Source organism: Cydia amplana, chromosome 26 (assembly GCF_948474715.1).
Source record: "Cydia amplana chromosome 26, ilCydAmpl1.1, whole genome shotgun sequence".
Lineage (NCBI taxonomy): Eukaryota > Metazoa > Arthropoda > Insecta > Lepidoptera > Tortricidae > Cydia > Cydia amplana.
Window position 1 is genome coordinate 6,522,744 of NC_086094.1, and position 22,501 is coordinate 6,545,244.

Sequence of the window (22,501 nt, forward strand, 5' to 3'; positions counted from 1 at the left end):
TCAAGGCGCTGAGAGTGCTTGTCCAGATATTTTTGAGCACCTCGGCCGCCGCTTCAATATGAGTTCAATATACCTGATAGCGACTATACCATCAACCTTAAGATAGGTGGTAGAGCTGTATCATCATTTAAGTATTATTTTCTATTGTTTATTTTCCCGCTAGTGAACACAGATAAGAGATTACAGCTATCTAACAATCGTATCAGCCGGATTACTGTTGCAGAAATATAACAGGAAATGATAACTTTTCTCACATCAGATATGATCTCTAATAAGAAACAATTTCATACCTACTCCATATTTATAGCAATGTGCCATAGAGAATTTTCAAAAATTGCAAAGCTCCGGTGAACATTTCTCGGTATTTTTTTTCTTATTATATTATCATCACTACATACCTAGTATAAAACAAAGTCGCTTCCCGCTGTCTGTGTGTCCCTATGTATGTATTCTTAGATCTTTAAAACTACGCAACGGATTTTGATGCGGTTTTTTTTAATAGTGATTCAAGAGGAAGGTTTATGTATAATTTGTTAACCCGTGCGAAGCCGGGGCGGGTCGCTAGTTCAGTATATAAACCTATGAAAGCCATCCCTTAAACCTGGTTAATAGGGAAATATTGTAATGACACTCTTCTTACTTTAACTAAGGCCTGTTTCCAGAAAAAATATCGGTTTAATTTGAAATGAATAGGTAGTGTAGGAAATATGGAAGTTATCTTTTGAAACCTAACGATACAAAAGAAATAAAACTCTGTGCCCATTAAATATAGTTTACATTGAAGCAGTCCTATCGCTAAGACCGTGGACTTTAGCAGGATAACTCTTCTTTATCATGGCGGTAAAACGTGACATGGCATGGCGGACGATAAATGATAAAAGCGATCGAGTGAAGGTCGCGTAAACATATCGATCGGCCGAGCGACGACCGCTAAGGGCGACCCAGACAAGTAAACATTCACTACACCAGCACGTACAGGCTCTCTTTATTATTCAAAAATGTGTATTTATGTGTATTACCAGCCAAGACGACCTCGACGACCGGTCTGGCCTAGTGGGTAGTGACCCTGCCTGTGAAGCCGCGGTCCTGGGTTCGAATCCCAGTAAGGGCATTTATTTGTGTGATGTGTACAGATATTTGTTCCTGAGTCATGGTTGTTTTCTATGTATTTAAGTATTTGTATATTATATATATCGTTGTCTGAGTACCCACAACACAAGCTTTCTTGAGCTTACTGTGGGGCTTAGTCAATTTGTGTAATAATGTCCTATAATATTTATTTATTATTTATTTATTTATTTAAGACGGAATGCCTCTACATACAAATATGTACGACGCCAGACGGTCTAGCATGAGTTGCGTTCTCGCGCGCGACTCCATACATCAAGCGCGACTTCAAGTATGGACTCGCGCGTGAGAACGCAACTTATGCTAGACCGCCAGACATTGCAATATAGTTTGCGTTTACGTAAGCGATACTTGGAAAACCCCTCTCGATAATGACTAGTATTAATCGTTATCACGCTGAACTATGGCCTAGACATGCCAATAATGTGTATAAACAGATCATTTTAACGAACAGATGAGCTACATGCTAATATTCAAAACAAATCAACACTACTTTAGAAGTCACACGATCCTAATAGCAAGTGTAAGTTTTACATACTTACAAGACTACATTTTCAAGGGCAGGCTCCAAACAAAGTTGGATCAGTTGGATAACGTTTCCTATCATGCCAGTATAAAGGCTTCGTCACACAGGCGCTTTTTCCGGGCGAGGCGTGAGCGGGGCGCGCCGATTTTACATATAAAACGGTCACGCGCCGTTCACGCCCCGCCCGGAAAACGCGCCTGTGTGATGAAACCTTAAAACAGGTAGTGATATAAATAGATTGGACCTGACGACAATCTGAGTAGTTGTGATAAAAGGTAGATACCCGCGCGACGGTAAATCTTTTCGTACAGTCACCTGCCCTAGTTGCACGGTCGCATTTTTATCGTTTGTCACCTCGCCTGTCACGTTCTAACAAGTATGTAAGTGCGAAAGTGACGGGCATAGTGATAGTCGATAAAAACTAAACCGTGCTGAGCCCGCTGCAATAATATGTCACACAACGAAAGCCGCAAAAATATGTAACACGCTCTTATGGCAAATAAGATTGTGTCAGATATGTTTGTGACTGTACCTAGAATTTAAGGTGTATTCTGTTTCTGTGTATTCACCTGCAATAATATGTTACTCTTTGAAGGCCGCAAAAATATGTGACACGCTCTTATGACTCTACAAATAAGTTCTTGTCAGATATTTTTGCGGCCTACGTTGTGTAACATATTAATGCAGATGACTGTACCCATTAGTTCTAAACAACCGAAAATGATCTCGACTACTGCTGAAGTTTAGATAAGGTGCACCCACACCGCAGTTTACATTTTGCGGAGGAACACTGTGCAACAGTAAGTAACTATAGTTCGTTTTTTTTAGCATTAGAAAGAACTTAAAAGAAGGTAAGCGATCTTGACATGTCTTTTAATTTAAAACGCTTTTTAAAAATCAAAAACTATTACTTATGAAAGCAGAAGAATATAAATGATCGTATTAGATTAATAATTGTTACATATTTGCCGTAACTTATTTTTAAAATGTGTTTTTCAATTAAAAGACACATCGAGATTCTTTACCTTATTTCTAATGCTAAAAAAAAAGAACTATAGGTAAGTTACCTTGTTTACGTGTTTCATTGTGGATGCACCTCTATAGCGTGTTACTTATGTTTTGTTACATTTTAAAAGTCAACCAATCAAAATAGACCTTGAGGTTTTAGTTTTTTCTCGCAATCTGACAATAGTATTCATATTACTGTATTGAACTCTCCTAGCTTGCAATGCCACCTCATACATCTACATAGCTCCCAATAGGCCTCGTTTTTGCAATTCTAATGTATGTAATTCTGTAAAATATTCAATGCCAAAGTCTTACTGATACGTAGTTGTGTCTCAATAGGGAAATATCTGGGAGTCCGAGCTTTGCTCGGTAAACATATAAAAACTCAAAAATGAGCGTTTTCCCAGAGATTAAGGACCCTTTTTATAGTTTTTCGTAAATAACTCTTAAACGGTGGCCCGTAGTAAAAAACTTTCTATCACATAAGTAATCTACATAAAATTTTCTACAAAAAACATTCAGTACACTTTTTCGCTAGGATCAATATTTTAAAATATATTAAGGTGGGAAAGTCACGTATAATTTGTTCTAAGGTCGTTTTTTTTTTTTAGTTTTTCGTAAATAACTCGTAAACGGTAGCCCACAGCAAAAAAAACATCTTTTACATAAAAAATCTATTTGAGATTCCTTATAAAATAAATGCTACGTTTTTTCGCTAGGATCAATATTAAAAGGGAGAATATTAATTCAAAGGTCCCCTTTTTTAGTATTTCGTAAATAACTCGTAAACGATAGCTAATAGCAAACAATGTTTTATAACATTAATAATTAACATACAATTTCCTACAAAAAGGACTGTCGGACGCCTCGCCCGGGCACTGCCCGGTCTAGCGTGAGTCATCCTTAATTGGTTAGTAGGCGTTATCACAATAACAATTATCAATAATTAACATCGTCTGACGAGATGACATCACTGATAGCACAGAATAAATAATAGTACTAAGTACAGAAGACTCACTATCTAACAAAACGCGTCTGTTACGATCAGCACAGTTATGGCCGCTAGGTGGCGACAGCGCCACGCGCGGCTTATGGCTTTCCCCAAAATTGGGGCCGAACGGATGTACTTTTAGCTACCTGTAGCAAGGCGACGAAATCGCGGAGTGAGACACGCCTGCTGATAGCCGGCAAGCACCGTTATCAATTTATCGGTAATCATGTACCATTAATATAACAACGGATATGATATCATGGTGTCAGCAATAACAAACTGTCTAGTTTATTGTTTACGTCGCAGTTCAGGAAAGTCTGTCAAACCATTTCCGTCAGTAGCAAAAAGCGACAAATTTAAAAAATTTAGGCGAGTAGGGTATTCGTCCCATAGAAAATTTGAATTTTCTACTGACAAAGTTGTTTCACCGGCTATAATACGAAAGTGGACGATCGCTCCGAAACCGCCTTGCCGTACAAACGAGGTCCCCATTTTCCTCTCAGGATATTAACATTATTTGAAACCTTTTGACACACTGTATATCAATGACAGCTATGTATGATTTTTTTAGTAAGTTTAATTATTATCAGTTCTGTTCTAGCCTAAAGTGTCTACCGCCATACTAAAATTGATACTGAATGTCAATTTACTAGTAACTTTTGTTTACATAGTTAGCAAGTTCTATTGAATGACACTTTAAGTACAATATCTGGGTGACCGAGCTTCGCTCGGAAAACATATAATAACTCGGAAATGCGCGTTTTCCCAGAGATAAGACCTAGCTAGATCGATTTTTCGCCCCCGAAAACGCCTATATACCAAATTCATCGAAATCGTTAGAGCCGTTTCCGAGATCCCCGAAATATATATATATAAATCGACGACCGGTCTGGCCTAGTGGGTAGTGACCCTGCCTGTGAAGCCGCGGTCCTGGGTTCGAATCCCAGTAAGGGCATTTATTTGTGTGATGAGCACAGATATTTGTTCCCGAGTCATGGTTGTTTTCTATGTATTTAAGTATTTGTATATTATATATATCGTTGTCTGAGTACCCACAACACAAGCTTTCTTGAGCTTACCGTGGGGCTTAGTCAATTTGTGTAATAATGTCCTATAATATTTATTTATTTTATTTATTTATTTAAATAAATAAATAAATAAATAAACAAGAATTGCTCGTTTAAAGTTATTAGATAGATAGATACTTAGTAGAATTTAAATGCCTAGTAGTAAGTATTTAAGGGAGGCACACGAGATCGAGCGCTCTAAATTCAAAAATCCTTCTCTAAAACTCCGAATCGAGCGTTCGAAATTCAAAAATCCCAGATCCGATTCTAGTAGGTACCATGCACCGGCTGGTACGTGACGTCATTATAGTGACGTCATGCCCGTCGGACGGGCTCGGGAGATTCCGGGAACGCTCGGGAATGTGGAGTAGAACTAGTATAGCCACAGAATAATAGTTATTTGTACAACAAGAGATCAAAGTTTGATATTTCTTCGAGTGCTTATTTTGAGTCCCGTGCAAGCGAAAGATTCTATAATAGATTCACGAGCGTAGCGAGTGAATCTAATTTAGAATCTTGAGCGTAGTAAGGGACTCAAAAGCGCACGAGATGTAAATAACTTTGATCTCGTGTAGTTCACAAAACTTTTCACCTCAGCAGTGAGAACATATTAGAGAACCCGAAAAATGTATTCCTTCTTCATCACTTACCTCTATTCACTCATGTTTTCTTAAGATATACCAACAATTAAATTTTCACCCCAGCATCTCGAACAAGGGTACTTTGCTACTTAAAAACAGTGAGCAAAATCGAATTTTGCTCACTGAGTGAGCAAAATCGCATTTTGCTCATCTTGTCTCACTCAGTGAGCAAAATGCGATTTTGCTCACTGTTTTTAAGTAGCAAAGTACCCTTGTTCGAGCTGCTGAGGTGAAAATAATAGTACTAAGTACAGAAGACTCACTCTCTAACAAAACGCGTCTGTTACGATCAGCACAGATATGGCCGCTAGGTGGCGACAGCGCCACGCGCGGCTTATGGCTTTCCCCAAAATTGGGGCCGAACGGATGTACTTTTAGCTACCTGTAGCAAAGCGACGAAATCGCGGAGTGAACCACGCCTGGTATCTGGTATAGCAACTTATGTAACCGTATTCGTTAAAAGCCAATTAAAAAGATCACTTTTAATACGATTTCCCGCGTATAAGTTGCCGCGATCTACTACCTATCTGTTTTTAGGGTTCCGTACCCAAAGGGTAAAAACGGGACCCTATTACTAAGACTCCTCTGTCTGTCTGTCCGTCTGTCTGTCACCAGGCTGTATCTCATGAACCGTGATAGACAGTTGAAATTTTCACAGATGATGTATTTCTATTGCCGCAATAACAACAAACACTAAAAAGTACGCAACCCTCGGTGGGCGAGTCCGAGTCGCGCTTGTCCGTTTTTTTCTTCAAAGCAAGCTATGTTTGGTATCTATGATATGGCTATGTTATGTTGAGCAAGTTAACAGTAGATAGGTATGCGACTAAAGTGTACACGTAGGTACAGAAGCAAGGTCATACAGATGCGAAACGAATTCAGGTTACAAAACAACATATTGTGCTATATATAGATAACCGAGCCATTTCGAGGCCATCCGACAGAAGGGTGTTAAAAAGGCCAGTTATTAAAGTGTTGTATATAAACTTTCACGATTTTGACAGATTTTAAATTAACTTATAACAGGACTTTCATATAAATTAAGGAGAAAAAAACACTAATTCACACTAGGAACTTAAAGGTAAGTTATGAGGCAGCCACCATTTAATACGCAAAAACGGTTTTCTGTCACCGTGAGACTCAATTAAGTGACATATTTGTTTTTGAAAGTGCTTAATCAAGAAAACTAAACGATAGAACGCCATCTGCGTTAAGCTTTGTGAGATTATCCTTTAAAATTGGCACGTCTTGGGATCTCCACACAGCAGTAATACTTACCAATAGGAAGACATAATAATTAATCGACATAATAATAAGTTGAACCGCCGCATTTCAAAACGCCCCTGTTTTGTAAAACGGCTAGCCGTAATGTAATACGGCGGATTATACGATCTGACTACGACATATATATAGTTGGTCAAACCAATTTGTCAGTAAATAAGAACAAAAAAAACTATACTCATTTTCTTTTGGGTGCTAGTACTAGTGTAAGACAAAGATAGTATGATTAGAGCCGTCTATCTTTGAATAGTCTGTGGTTTGAATTTGAAATGAGACAGTCCTTTGAGTCAAAGGCTTTGACAAACTATATGTCCCCCGCCGCGTCTGTCTGTACGTTCGCGATAAACTCGAAAAACTACTGAACGGATTTTCATGCGGTTTTCATCTGTCCATAGAGTGATTCTTGAGGAAGGTTTAGGTGTATCATTTGTTAAGGTTTTGTGCAATGTAACCCGTGCAAAGCCGGGGCAGGTCGCTAGTAAAGTGACAAGTAATTATTATACTAATTATTGACCGTGCATTGCCCACGTGATTGACCGTATATGACTTGACTTATGCACCTATTCAAAATGACTAACATTTTATTTAAATTTTAGTGTGAAATCTCACATTTTAATAAATAAATAAAAACCGGCCAAGTGCGAGTCGAACTCGCGCACGGAGGGTTCCGCACCATCAACAAAAAATAGAGCAAACAAGCAAAAAAACGGTCACCCATCCAAGTACTGACCCCGCCCGACGTTGCTTAACTTCTGTCAAAAATCACGTTTGTTGTATGGGAGCCCCACTTAAATCTTTATTTTATTCTGTTTTTAGTATTTGTTGTTATAGCGGCAACAGAAATGCATCATCTGTGAAAATTTCAACTGTCTAGCTATCACGGTTCGTGAGATATAGCCTGGTGACAGACGGACGGACGGACGGACAGCGGAGTCTTAGTAATAGGGTCCCGTTTTTACCCTTTGGGTACGGAACCCTAAAAACCTACCATTTATCACAGCTCTAAAGCAGTTACTGCTCTATAAATAACTATATTAATATACAACCACATTGACCTAACTGTTGATAACATAATCACCAAAAAAATGCCTTTTAAATCATAATGATCCTTATTTTCCATTGTAAAAATAAGGCACTATTTCCATACAGATCTATATAAAAATTAACCTTATAAACAACTGGTGTGGTAAGTTTAGGTTGAGACTGAGGCTGATATTCAATTGAGGCAAAAATTTAAATAAGGTATGATAAACTAGTGGCTGACCAAGATTTGGTTTCGGCATTAAAATCTTGTTATCTGCTTCGTAGTGGATTTCTTTCGACACCCCTTTTGAAGGGTGTGAGTGGCCTCTTCCGCCTTCCGGCTGCTGAGGCTGCGTCGGATCGTGCCCCACCTTGTGGGGCGGTCATTTCGCTCGTCATTTTGAGGACGGCTGTGTGACTGGTGTAGGCCAGCTTTGTCACCACTGGCCGTTATCCAACCCCGCGACCCCTAGCCTGGTGATACTGTTTGAGCGGGGCCAGATTTTGGGACCGCAGGGAAGGCGGCCGGCAGCTTAGGCAGGCGTTATCTGCTTCTCTAGCGCTCTTGCATATTTAAGTGATAGAGGCGAATAGACAAACAAACAATGTGTTTTGTGGAAGGCCTCTCTGTTATCTGCGTTTGTTTAAATTCAATAATTTATAACAATTGCCATTCGCTTTTCTTCTCAAAAGTTTGCTGATCCCTGTCTTATGGCTCCTCTACACGATGGGCCAGCACCGGCCACTCCAAGGGACGCAGCCATGCGGTAGAATGAGACAGCAATATCACTCGCTCCCTCTAACGCATAAATGCGTCCCTTGGAGTGGCCGGCGTTGGCCCATGGTGTAGAGGAGCCATTAACCAATGGGGTTGGCCGGTTGAAGTATTTAGCAGATGCCATCATAGCTTGCCCTGTCAATCCCTAGAATTGTGTCAAATTTTTGTTTTTTTTTTATTGCTTTGGATGCCAGCCATTTAAGCCAAATCTCATAGAAAAAGGGGCAAGCTATGATGGCGTCATCTATGCAAACCTTTGACAGTTGCCAACCCCATTATGTGAAATCCTGTGATTCTCATACTATAATTATGCACCCTCTACATTCTAAACCATTTAAGCAATACTGATAACTGCCTACAATTACAGTAAACAAGTTCCAGATAGCAGGTAATTCCTGAAGGCTATTTAAGTATTTTAAGCGCAGCGAGAACCTAAACAGGTTTTAATATAAAGTAGACCCAGTATGTACTATTAAGAGAAAACCGCAGAACAGAAAATACAAGCCTAACATGAAAGTTTCAAGTAATTTATTTAGTCAGGTCATTGACAAATATACAAGTAATCCTTAATTTACCTAAACCACAACCTGAACGTAGGCACCTAGTCACAATTATCATAACAATTATGACCTAACAAATATTTATTCAGACAAGACAAAGTAACCAGCAAAAAACAAGATACTGATAGCATCAAACACATAAAAGTAATGTTATGAGACTTGAGAACTAGGTACGAAACGTGTGACGCGCGGATAGCGAATTAAATTTGCAAATTCAACTTTCGAAAACACCACAGAGAACTACTTTTTTTTTTGCACTTACCTGCGTATAGACAAAGGTCTGTCCAAAACAACACGCTCACTGCACTCCAATGTTTTTAATCCAGTTTTTTCACAAATCACAACCGTTAATCGCGGGTTTTCCTGGAATTCATATGTTTTTTTGCAATATTTTGTTGCGCACGAGTAGGCATAAGCACGGACCACGCAAGACGCAACGCAAACGACAGCCGAAGTGGATCTGTCAAATCAAAACGTTTGCGTCATTAGTGTAGTGTTGCCAGTCAAATTCAATGTTTTCCCCCATTTTTAATTTGACGTTTACTGTAGAGTCTGTGCGGAAAGAGAAGAGTCGTGGAATGTATGGGGTATGGGGCCCAATATACATTCCACGACTCTTCTCTTTCCGAACAGACTCTAAACGTATTAAAACTGAGGGCCTACCGCGAACCACGTTCGACGTGTTGCCTGTCTGTCGCTGTCGCACAGGTCGCACTTGTAAATTCGTTCGTAGGTGTGGTGTGACAGGGAGAGACATAAGATAGTTTTTGTCTGAAGTCATCCCTAAAGAGGGTAAAAAAGGGGGATGGAAATGAGATAATTAATGATATACCTGTTAATTGGTGTAACGGTATATTATGCTCAAATTTAATTTTCTATCGGAGGACAACCCTTTGCACCTACATTTTTAAACTAGCCGCCTTTTTGTACTGACGGTAATGGCTTGCCAAACTATATTTACATAAGTGATTTTTTTTATATTATTATATTACGACTATAGCCGGTGAGGTTAAGCGAGTGAAACAAAAAATATCCAAAAAATAGAGTCAAACAATTGCACCCAGTACTCTGTTTTGTGGAATAATAAAAATAAATACAATACAAAATTCGTAATAAACAAGCAACAACGGTTGCACTCCGGGAATGCCGATAGAAGTGAAAACTCACCTCACTATGTTACCGTCGCCCGGTAACACGATACATGCGTTTAGCGGAGGTATTCTATTTATTTATTATATATTATTCTCAAATAAGATCACACTTTTTCATTGACATGACATGTTTATTTACATACTGCCATGACAACGTCAAATTATTTGAACATAGGTAAAGAGTCTTGAAAAGGAGTCCGCAACATAAATGTCTGTTTAATCGAGAAATCGAAATGGAAATAATATTAAGTGGACTGTATGAATTTACATTAAAGACGAAAAATTTATCTGCTATCAAATTCACGAGAAATAAAAATTTAGAACAGTGCACAATCACATACCTTTACGTTAATGATGGTGAAGGTTCGCGCTGGTTCAGGCTCGCTTCCCGAGGATTCCAAGGTGGCGGACAACGTGCGAGCTCGGCTTACCGTACCTTAACCTGGAATACCTCCCTGCAAGGCCTGCCACTTATCCACGCGCACAATGCAATTGGCACTTCTCTAAATTACTCCGAAAATACAGAATCTGACCGAAAGTTGGCTTTACAATAGTTTTTTCACAATTTTAACTTGGAGCAACGTACGTTCAGTCGTCCAATTAGAAAGTTAATGGCTGCCGGAAATGGTTAGTGTAGTGGCTAACCCTACCGGATGTCAAAAGCTAATAGAGATGTCCCCAAAACCGATATTCATACGAAAGTTGAACATCCCGCTCACCTAAATATGGAATATTTACACTATCAATAACGTTGGAATGCGACAGAAAGCTTAATGCTAAAATACTATGCTAAGTGGTAATACAAGTACATGTAAGATTAATTTGAAAGTGGTAAAGGACACAGCTTTACGACTGGTCTCCTGTACTGACCAGTGGCTGTCTGGACTGTGACCACTCTACACACTCCGTCAACTCCAGGGTGTAGAGCAACGATGCGCCCAAGAGGCCATTTTAGAGGACTTGTCTGTTCATTGATCAAAAGAACCAAGGAACCGACGACAATATTAGTGGTTACCTTATTCCACTTCGTTCTTTGTTGCAAAGTATGGACGTACTCAGCGTGCCATCTACGCCAGAAATCTTGATGCATTTTTTGTATCATTTTCCAACGATGGCAAACACTTATTTTTTGGTCAACAAAATTTTCCTCGGGAACAATCGACAAGGGTTCCAGGGTCAAAAAATGACCTGGGGTTAGGGCCGAGAGATCACTCGGATCCGAGCTAAGAGGTGTCAATGGCCGAGAATTCAGCAAAGATTCAACCTGTGTCAGAATTGTATAAAATTCCTCAAAGGTCAATCTCTGATTACCGACAACTCTAGCGAGGTGAGTTTTGACTGAGCGAATCCCAGCTTCAGCAAGACCGTTGAAATGCGGACTACCTGGTGGGTTGAATGAAAATTTAATTTCTTGTGCATCAGCGGCACTTTTCATGAGTGAACCAAGGTAGTTACTTGCTCCGACAAAATTTCGACCCTGATCCGAAACGATGTTACTTGCACCGCGGCCACGCCCGAAGGCGATATCGAAAGGTCCTCCATAATCGATGGCGACACTCGAAAAAGGTTTTATTTGCGAGACACGATACGAAGGCAAATTTCCCATAAGCGGCGCAGATGCCGGAGAAGGATTAGCGCGAAAGCATTTCACGCAACCTCCAATTACTGCCTGAATCGCCCGCTTTGGCGACAAAATCCAAAATGACTGCGTAATCAAATTTTGTAAAGTTTGGGCACCTGGATGTAAAAATCTTTTATGATATTCGTCAATTATTAAAACTGTTAGACGGTGGGAGCGGGGCAATAATATAGGATGTTTAATCGAAAATTTGATAGGAGCATTTGCCAAGCGACCGCCCACCCTGACAATACCCGCACTGTCAATAAATAATGAAAGCTTGCGCAAACATTTTGGCAATGAGTTCAAACGACCCTCCCTCAAGTGATTGATCTCTATACTGAACGAAGTGAGCTGCGCATGTTTTACTAAAAACATGAGAGCTGCAGTCGTCTCAGAGGACTGTAGAGACCCGACGACCTTCTCGTCCTTAGACGACCGTAAAAACCGGAAACAGTAAGCTAACACACGCTTTAGAGTGAAAAGCGAGGAGAACCTGTTTAGGACTTCGTCAGTTAAAGTAGGGTCGCTTGTAACGACTAAACTACAAATACGTTGTTCTTCAACGACACTATCGTTGTTTGGAGTATCCAAGGACGAGCAAGGCCAATCCTTTTCCTCCTTCCATAGCCAAGACGGGCCCTTCCACCAAATATCACACTCTACCAAATCTCCGGGCAGTAATCCCCTAGATCCTACATCAGCGGGGTTGTGGTGTGTACTGACGTGACGCCAGCGATCAGGAGCAACAATATCTTGGATATGGCTTACTCGATTAGCAACGAAAGTCTTCCAGCGCGATGGACACGACTGGATCCAAGCCAAAGTTACGCTGGAATCTGACCATGCGAATATCTCCTGGAAAACATGTAGAGGTTTTAATGCCTCTTGGACGGACTGCATCAGGTCTGCCAGCAACACGGCAGCCTGCAGTTCCAATCGAGGAATAGATAATTTACGCAAAGGCGCGACTTTAGATTTTGCACAGCAGAACTCAACAAATGTAGAGCCCTCTGTGGTGATGATACGACAGAAAACGACAGCAGCGTAACCACGCTCCGAGGCATCACAAAATCCATGCAATTGCAACGATAAAAACGAATGAATGATACGACGAGGAATGACAACTGATTTTAATGACGAAAGTTGATCTTTAAATTTCATCCATTCTGAGGCAATTGCTTCTGGCACATCGTCATCCCATTGAACCCCAGATGACCACAAAACCTGTATTAAATATTTAGCATGGAACGTGACAGGACATAAAAATCCTAACGGGTCATAGACTCGCGCTATGTTTGACAGAATTATACGTTTAGTACATCTTTCATCACGTGGTGATGCAACCTCAAATTGGAACGAGTCTGTTTGTGGACGCCAAGACAATCCTAATATTTTAAGCGATAAATCCGAGAGTTCATCGAAATGTTTAAAATCACTCGAGTATAATTCAGAGGATGGAAGATCAGCGATAAATTCTTTATGATTGGAGGTCCATTTTCTCAAATGAAACCCACCCGACGACAAAATTTCAGAGAGGTCTGATCTAATTTTTAAAGCCTGTTCAATGGAGTCGGCGCCTGTAACAACATCGTCGACATAGATGTCTCTACCAAGCACTCGCGACCCTTCCGGGTAGGAGGCAGCAGTATCTTCAGCTAGCTGCGCTATAGTTCGCAGAGCTTGATATGGAGCCGATTTTACACCGTAGGTTACTGTCCGCAGCCTATAATCCTTTATTGGGCCATCAGTCGAAGGACGCCAAAGAATCCGCTGATAATCTGCGTCCTCTTGCGACACGAGTATTTGACGATACATAGCTTTGATGTCACCCGTGAAAACTATTTTATGCCACCGAAATCTAGTTAGGACATCAAAAATGTTAGTTTGCAACTTAGGCCCTGCCAAGAGTGTATCATTGAGCGAAATTCCATTGCTGTCACGACAGCTTCCGTCAAAAACGGCCCTTAGAGGTGTCGTGACAGATTCTGGCCGCAAAACAGCATGATGTGGTATGTAATTAAATTTCCCGACACTAGAGGGAGGTGGCTCTACTTGCTCCATGTGACCGCTGGTCTCATACTCCTCCATAAATGAAGCATAAGCTTTACGAAAATCCGCATGCGTAGCTAGCTTGCGTTCTAACGAGAAAAGTCTTCGCATTGCAATTTCACGAGTATGCGAAAATGTGGGCTTATTCGTAGGATCGACAAACGACAAGGGTACCTCGAATCGGCCTTCACTCGTGCGACAAGATTTTGCAAGGAAGGTATCTTCACATAGTTGATCCTCTTTCGACAAAACAGGTTTACTAGGACTACTAATATTTTCCAACTCCCAGAACCTTTTTAGAGAATCATCCAACGACAACGACAAATTTGATTGTGAAGCATTCGACACGAAAAAACAATCCTTCCGACAACTTGTGAAGGATTGTGCATGACAATCATAACAATCACCCATCACCAGCCAACCAAAGACAGAGTTGACCCCTGCGGGTTGACCCGCCTCACCTTTCACTAATCCAGGTTGAAGTGCTGAGACCATCAGACCCACATTCATCAAAATATCTATAGGTCCTGGCTGACCAAATTGAGGATCGGCTAGGTCCAGATCCTTTAGGTGAGTCCACGTCGAAGTATCCAGTTCAACATGCGGCATATCCAAACAAATATTTGATAACACAAAGGCCTCGAACGAAAATTTATTGTTTCCTTTTGAAGGCAATACTTCACACACAACAGACCCAAGTGGGGCTGTTGATATGCTTTCAATACCATTGACAGATCGGTTACACTTAGCTATCGATAACCCAAGGCGGTCTGCACAACTCTTGGTTATGAAGTTACAAGCCGAAGCACAATCAAAAAGAATCCGAACGGGCACCAACTGTCCCGTGCAATCCCTAACACGAGCAAGGGCAGTAGAAAAGACTACTTGAGTATCATGAGTATACACCGATAATGTTGTCAACTGCGATGTAGGCTTTGAACCTTGACCACCTTCATCAACCTTTTCAAAGTGAAGTAATGGGTTGTGACGATAACTACATTTATCACAGCGAACAGTTGACTTACAATGCTTCATACTATGGGATGGCTTAAGGCACACAATACACAGTTTATTCTCTTTCACCTTGGAAAATCTATCAGTTGGCTTTAATTCTAGAAAACTGGGACATTTTCCCAGCTCATGGCCAGCAACCGCGCATACTGGACAATTTAACACAGTTGCTGAGGGCACAAGAAGTGAAGATTTATTTTTACTTTTATTACCACTTGACACAGCCCTAGCGTCCGCCACCTCCAAGGCACGGATCTGTTTCTCGACAAATTCTTGCAAATTTTCAAATTGAGGGATCTCGTTTGAGTTGAACTCAAGTAGGAAAGCCTCCCGTGTTGACTTATCTAATTTTCCCCATAATAAATGAAAGAGCATAAAGTTTTTGTCCGGTAAACCAAATCTGTCTAATACTTGTAACGTTTCTTTAAATATACGATTTAATTTTTCTAATTCAACTGCAGATTTAGATTTGACCTGATCGCAATGCAACATTTTTTCATAATAACCAAAAGCTATCTGTCGTTTCCTGTCATAATAATCATGCAGCGCATTGTAAGCGTCAATGTAACTTTCGTCCGAAATTGGGTAGTTCTTAATTAAATCTAATGCCTTACCTTGACATGATGTCAGCAGGTAATGGAGCTTTTCAATATTCGAAATGTTTCGTTTATGAATTAATGAATCAAACAATTCTTTAAATGACAACCAATTATGTAATTGACCGTCAAACGGTTTAATAACAATTTTAGGTAACTTGGCCGAATTGTTTTCACTTTTGAATAGTTTATGATCATTTTCATAACATGTTTTTATGGCAGGAACCAGTTTCCGTAACCTGGTCAAAACTGACTTTAATTTTTGTTCGAAATCGACAGTAACCGAAAACTCCGCATCCATGTCTTTCGTTTTAAGCATAATTGCCTTTTGAGCGCGATGAAAATCATTAATTATAGGATTTAAATCACTTTCACAATAACCTTCTAGATTTACAGAGTCATACAACAATTCTATCCGCATGACCGCGTAACTCCGCTCGACCATATCCATGTCCACATCTCTATTGTTTGCGTCACTGTCCGAAACCATTTTTCACGCAATAACCACTGTTTTTATCGAAAATACAACGAAAAAACGAAACGAAAAGCAAAAACAATGTTATTGTCGCGTACTTTGACAGTTGACACAAGTGACAGTGACAGTTATCCGAATTGTTGCCACATGCACGAGACTACGATACGACCGAATGGATGAGCGGAATGATCTGTTACAATGTTGCCAACTAAAATTCTACTATTTTCTACTACTAAAGCCACTTCCTGTCAGCCATTAACCGAACTGAGAAAAATAAAGTTTACCCACAAGTTTATTACAAAAATATTACGACACGACAAATATGATATTTTAATGTAAAAATAGGTAACTTTTCAATGAATCCGGCCGAAGGAACAATGTTTAATCGAGAAATCGAAATGGAAATAATATTAAGTGGACTGTATGAATTTACATTAAAGACGAAAAATTTATCTGCTATCAAATTCACGAGAAATAAAAATTTAGAACAGTGCACAATCACATACCTTTACGTTAATGATGGTGAAGGTTCGCGCTGGTTCAGGCTCGCTTCCCGAGGATTCCAAGGTGGCGGACAACGTGCGAGCTCGGCTTACCGTACCTTAACCTGGAATACCTCCCTGCAAGGCCTGCCACTTATCCACGCGCACAATGCAATTGGCACTTCTCTAAATTACTCCGAAAATACAGAATCTGACCGAAAGTTGGCTTTACAATAGTTTTTTCACAATTTTAACTTGGAGCAACGTACGTTCAGTCGTCCAATTAGAAAGTTAATGGCTGCCGGAAATGGTTAGTGTAGTGGCTAACCCTACCGGATGTCAAAAGCTAATAGAGATGTCCCCAAAACCGATATTCATACGAAAGTTGAACAATGTCAAATAACATTGAGTTTTTCTTTATTGATTTAAATGTCATTTAAATTATGAGTGGCCACCTTACGGGGCTTACGGCCACGTGATCGCCTTACGCCCCTTACGGTCACGTGATCGCCTTACGCTGTCTCGAATGTATAATTTTTTCCCCACCTCAAAAAGTGCCCAGCGCAGGGATCGGATACCGGTATTTTTTGTATGGGAACGGAAACGGTATTTTTTCGTTCTTTGCTAATTACTTCATTTCTAATTGGGCAATCTAATAATACGAAGTCGTAACCTAAAAACACAACTGAGTCCTACATTTCGAGTATAAAATAATTCGTAAAATATGGTTATTTCTAAGTTTTTGAAAAAAACCGGTTCCGATCCCTGGCCCAGCGAGCGCCGCTAAAGAAGTTTTCACTTTAAAAATCCCTCAATTACTGTATTACTTCATCAACTAGCAACACTGAATTTAAATGTCAACCTCGTATTTTTAGCGAATGACGTCAACGTCAACTGTTGATGACCACTCGATACTTGACCACCTTTTCCTTGGACGATTTACGGATTTTTGCAGTTATACAGTGGCCATAAACCGACCACCATTACTTATTTACGTAAAGTACGCATTACGGGTAGATACAATACAGGTCATGTAAAACAGCTTTAAGCAGTGAGCATGCCTAGTTTATACCAAGTAGCTTAGAGCGAGAAAGCAATATCAATTAGGCACCTTTACCAGACAGAGACAGTATCATCAATAAACACACAACGTGCTTACAAATATTACGCGGCAAAACAGAAAACATTGCCGTTATTCGGCCGTGAGTAGATTCCTGCGGTTTTTTAATTTGGTTACTATGTTTGTAATGTTATGCGCGGTTTCACCATTGATAACATAACTTTGTTGCTATAGGTAGGTATGTTAGGTAGTTAAAATAAAAATAGCTTGGATGTGATGTCTATCGCGAGAGATGTGAGCTCTGAGCAGGTTTCAATGTACTTTACAATACATATGGGGCTACTTTTCCGCACTAGTGCGTAAAATAGCACTTTTCGTGCGTATGTCGAAACTTTAAAGTGCCATATGTACTGTAAAACGTTGTTCGATACACGTGCGAATAGGTAATTCGCAACTAGTGTCGATTTAAAACACTCCCTTCGGTCGTGTTTTAATTTATCGCCACTCGTTTCGAATTTCCTCTTTTTCACACTTGTATCGAAAATAACTATTACCGTACATATGGTGCTACTTTATCGCACTAGTGCGGTAATTATCACTTTACGTGCCTATGTCGAAAATTTATGGGGCCATATGTACTGTATACTGTTTAATGTTGTACGATACACATGTGAATAGGTATGTAATTCGCAACTCGTGTCGATATAAAACACACCCTTCGGTCGTGGTTAAATTTTTCACCACTCGTTGCGAATATTACTTTTCGCACTTGTATAATAGTAATATTCGTGATGTACTATAATGTGACTTAAGTACTTCATCGGTAGGTAAAAACACCGTGAACCCGTTCGACGTGTTGCCTCCCTGACACACTTACGTACGAATTTACAAGTGCGACAGAGAGGCAAAACGTCGAACGTGGTTCGCGGTAGACACCTACCTATACTATAGTCCAGTACTATATCGACAATACTGAATTTTATAGTATAGACTAAGTAGATGTAGATCTATATAGTAATTCAAATTGTGAGACCTTCAAAACTTTTTTACTTTTTTTCGCGTACCACGGCAGTTCAGTTCCAAAACGCGGTAACACTCAATTTAAACTGCCTTATTTCGAACCCACCCCATTATTTTAAGGTCGAAAATCGTACGAGGATCGGTGTATTGAAACTGACCTAATACAATGCTTCGTATGGATGAAGGTGAAGTTCACAGAAATAACAAGCAAACCAGTTTGTATGGAGTTTTAAGGCCAAGCCACACCGGCTGCGTGTGCAGCACACTGCGTGGCGTGCGCTGCGTGACGTGCGCAGCACCCCTGTCACACCGGGTGACGCGCACGTCACGCAGCATACGCCACGCAGTGTGCTGCACACGCCACGCAGGTGCACGCTGCAGCTCAGTCATGCGTGCAGTAAAATAAAATACTCCTGCGACAGTACCTACATCATGTGACTCCCGTTGCAAATGGAAGCAGCTCACCTAATGCCGCCATTGCAATTATTACACATATAACATGCCTGGTTAATACCTAACATCGATTTGTTCCCACAGGCCAAATTATTTATATAAGACGTATTTTTTTGTAATCTTTGTGCTATGTTGTAAATATACATTCGTATTGACGAAGGATTTTAATTAGTTTTTCTTTTATCACTGAATCCATATTAAAAACCAGCACGCGCACCGACCGAGTTGTAAATAAATACAAGCGAGCTGCGCGTGTACACGCACAGCACCTATGCAGCACCGAGCTGTGCGTGTCCGAACCTGCTCGGTTCGCCCTCTCATAGGGATCGCAGTTAAACACAACGTCATCACTGCACGCAACGAAGCGACGTTGCCGCTCCGCTGCGTGGACGCGTGCACGCAGTACGCAGCCGGTTTGTCTCGTCGGAGCTGCGTTGCGTGCAAGTCACGCGTACGCCTTTAAGGCCAAGCCACACCGGATGCGTGTGCGTGACGTGCACGTACACGTACGCGTCCCGCTGCGTTGTAGAATACGAAAACACATAAGAAAGGACACACCGCTTGCGTGACGTGTGCGTTACGTGCGCGTACGCGTGACTTGCACGCAACGCAGCTCCGACGAGACAAACCGGCTGCGTACTGCGTGTACGCGTCCACGCAGCGGAGCGGCAACGTCGCTTCGTTGCGTGCAGTGATGACGTTGTGTTTAACTGCGATCCCTATGAGAGGGCGAACCGAGCAGGTTCGGACACGCACAGCTCGGTGCTGCATAGGTGCTGTGCGTGTACACGCGCAGCTCGCTTGTATTTATTTACAACTCGGTCGGTGCGCGTGCTGGTTTTTAATATGGATTCAGTGATAAAAGAAAAACTAATTAAAATCTTTCGTCAATACGAATGTATATTTACAACATAGCACAAAGATTACAAAAAAATACGTCTTATATAAATAATTTGGCCTGTGGGAACAAATCGATGTTAGGTATTAACCAGGCATGTTATATGTGTAATAATTGCAATGGCGGCATTAGGTGAGCTGCTTCCATTTGCAACGGGAGTCACATGATGTAGGTACTGTCGCAGGAGTATTTTATTTTACTGCACGCATGACTGAGCTGCAGCGTGCACCTGCGTGTCGTGTGCAGCACACTGCGTGGCGTGCGCTGCGTGACGTGCGCGTCACCCGGTGTGACAGGGGTGCTGCGCACGTCACGCAGCGCATGCCACGCAGTGTGCTGCACACGCAGCCGGTGTGGCTCGGCCTTTAAGAATTGGAGTACTAAGGCCCACTATATAAACCTAATTTTTTTACAAGCTTTTATTTAACTTGCAAATGTACCTATGTAACTATGTTTAGTCAGGCGTGTCTCACTCGGCGATTTCGTCGCTTTGCTACAGGTAGCTAAAAGTACATCCGTTCGGCCCCAATTTTGGGTATAAGCCGCGCGTGGCGCTGTCGCCACCTAGCGGCCATATCTGTGCTGATCGTAACAGACGCGTTTTGTTAGAGAGTGAGTCTTCTGTACTTATACTTAGTACTATTATTTATTCTGTGGTTTAGTGTCAAATCTTGCAAGTTATATTTGACCCACTCCCCGACTTCCAATGAAGCTGGAAACTTGCAACTTGTAAGTCGGATGACACTGCAATATTATGGTAACATCGAGCTGATCATCTGATGATGGAGACAGGAGATGGCCATAGGAACTCTGTGATAAAACAACGCAACCGAATTGTATTTGGTTGGGGTTTTTAGAACTAGTCTCGATGAGTATTAGTTGTCTGTGGAAAGAAAAGTAGAGTCAGCGATAAAAGCTTGTACCTGAATGAAATGTTTGCCAAAAACTTATTACTTAAATCTTGTAATCTTGTTGTATAGTAAATATGTATGTATAGTAAATTGGAATGAATTTAGTTTGTTTGAGAATGCAACATCACTCTTTTATTCACTCACACACATTTCTGTTTGTAGCAAAACTATGATTTGTTGTAGTTTAGGTTGCTTTAGTTTTAGTTTTGGCTTTCTGTGACTTTGTGCAACTGTTACTCTCTCAATTTTTTTTTTTGTTTTTATATTAACTTTATAAAAGACGGTAGTCTATGTCATGTGATTGTTCTATTTTTTTATTTTTATTCTGGTTTTTACTTGTATATTAATTTTCTGTTTTCCTTGTTATATAAATAATAATGTTTGTGTTTTTAATATCAATGTAAATTTATTTGTGTCGTTGGCGAACGTGTCGCCGTCAACTTTTTTTTAGATTAAGTCAGGTCCCCACAGAAAACCAGCGCCACGGTTTGCCGCGGCATTATGCTGAGTGGGGATCCTATTTTAGCGTCCAAATGTCCTTTATGTCTGCATGCTTTTATTTTTTCTTTGTATTCATGTTGTGGCGTTAAAATAAATGTATTTCTTCTTCTTCTTCTTCTTCAATGAAACAAAAGAGATGCTACTTTAATTAGCCTCATGCAATGCATTATTAAATTTATGAAGTTTATATTTGAACCAGATATTTTTTATTCTATATATGTATCATGTTACAAATGTATTAATTTCCGTCATTAAATGAAAAATATTCTAAATGGCTATTGAGGCCGGGCCGGTACAAAATCGCAGACAGGTTTGTGCGTAAGAGCCTATCCTATGCGACTACAGAGCACCTACCGCGAACCAAGTACGACGTGTTGCCTCTCTGTCGCACTTGTAAATTCGTACGTAAGTGTGACAGGGAGGTAACACGTCGAACGTGGTTCGCGGTAGGCCCTCAGACTTGCTTGACAAGTATTTTTGCACTGCCTATTGTAGCTACAGGGTGCAAACTACAGATCATACCTATTCAGTACCACGTGTCCCAAAATTCAACGATAAGCTGGCACCAGAAGATGGACCTGCTCATGACTACTCGAGGCAAAAAAAATAAAAAATATATAACTCAATTTATTATGGAATTACAAAAAAAAAATCGACACCCCTAGTGGTATTTTTAACGACCATGTCTACAATTTATGTATGTACTAGCTGTTGCCCGCGACTTCGTACGCGTGGATTTGTATATTGGTGGTTATATATTCTACATTAGCTTAGAACATTGTGCAGCAAGAGATTGCGGTAGGACGGTTAATCATTTGTTAATTATTAATATTATACAACGCATGAGACTTTGTCTTTCACAACCTACGAACTCGGAGGAATAATTATATGGAGTGGTGACACGCACTAATTTCTATGTGAAAAATTCTGCCGTTTTCGGCGCGGGGGGCGAGGAACGCACACAAATAATGTAAACACTAATGCATTTTTTGCATGCGTCGCTACACACGCACACAACAAAATTATCAAACACTAGCATTAACTATATTCACACAAATACAAGAACAAACACAGACAACCCTGTCCGTGAACGAGATGATGTCAGTTCTAAGTAAACGTAGAAGTGCGAGGGACTTGTCGATAATATTGTCGATATTTTATTGACTGAATTTTAACTGTCTGTTTTAGTCAATTATAACCATCAAAAACATTACATGTAAAAAGGTGCAAGTCTCGCAACGCTTCTACTACAAAAAAGTTTTGAGATGTA

General features: G+C 40.5%; 1 protein-coding gene across 1 annotated transcript in view; it reads right to left on the reverse strand.

The window, feature by feature from the left end:
• LOC134660179 (uncharacterized) overlaps positions 1 to 9,425 on the reverse strand; it is a 30,435-nt gene extending 21,010 nt beyond the window's left edge. The window contains exon 1 of the mRNA XM_063515903.1: positions 9,266 to 9,425. The gene's annotated coding sequence lies outside the window, so the exon portion shown is untranslated. The remainder of the gene's footprint in view (positions 1 to 9,265) is intronic.
• Positions 9,426 to 22,501: the final 13,076 nt, after the last annotated feature.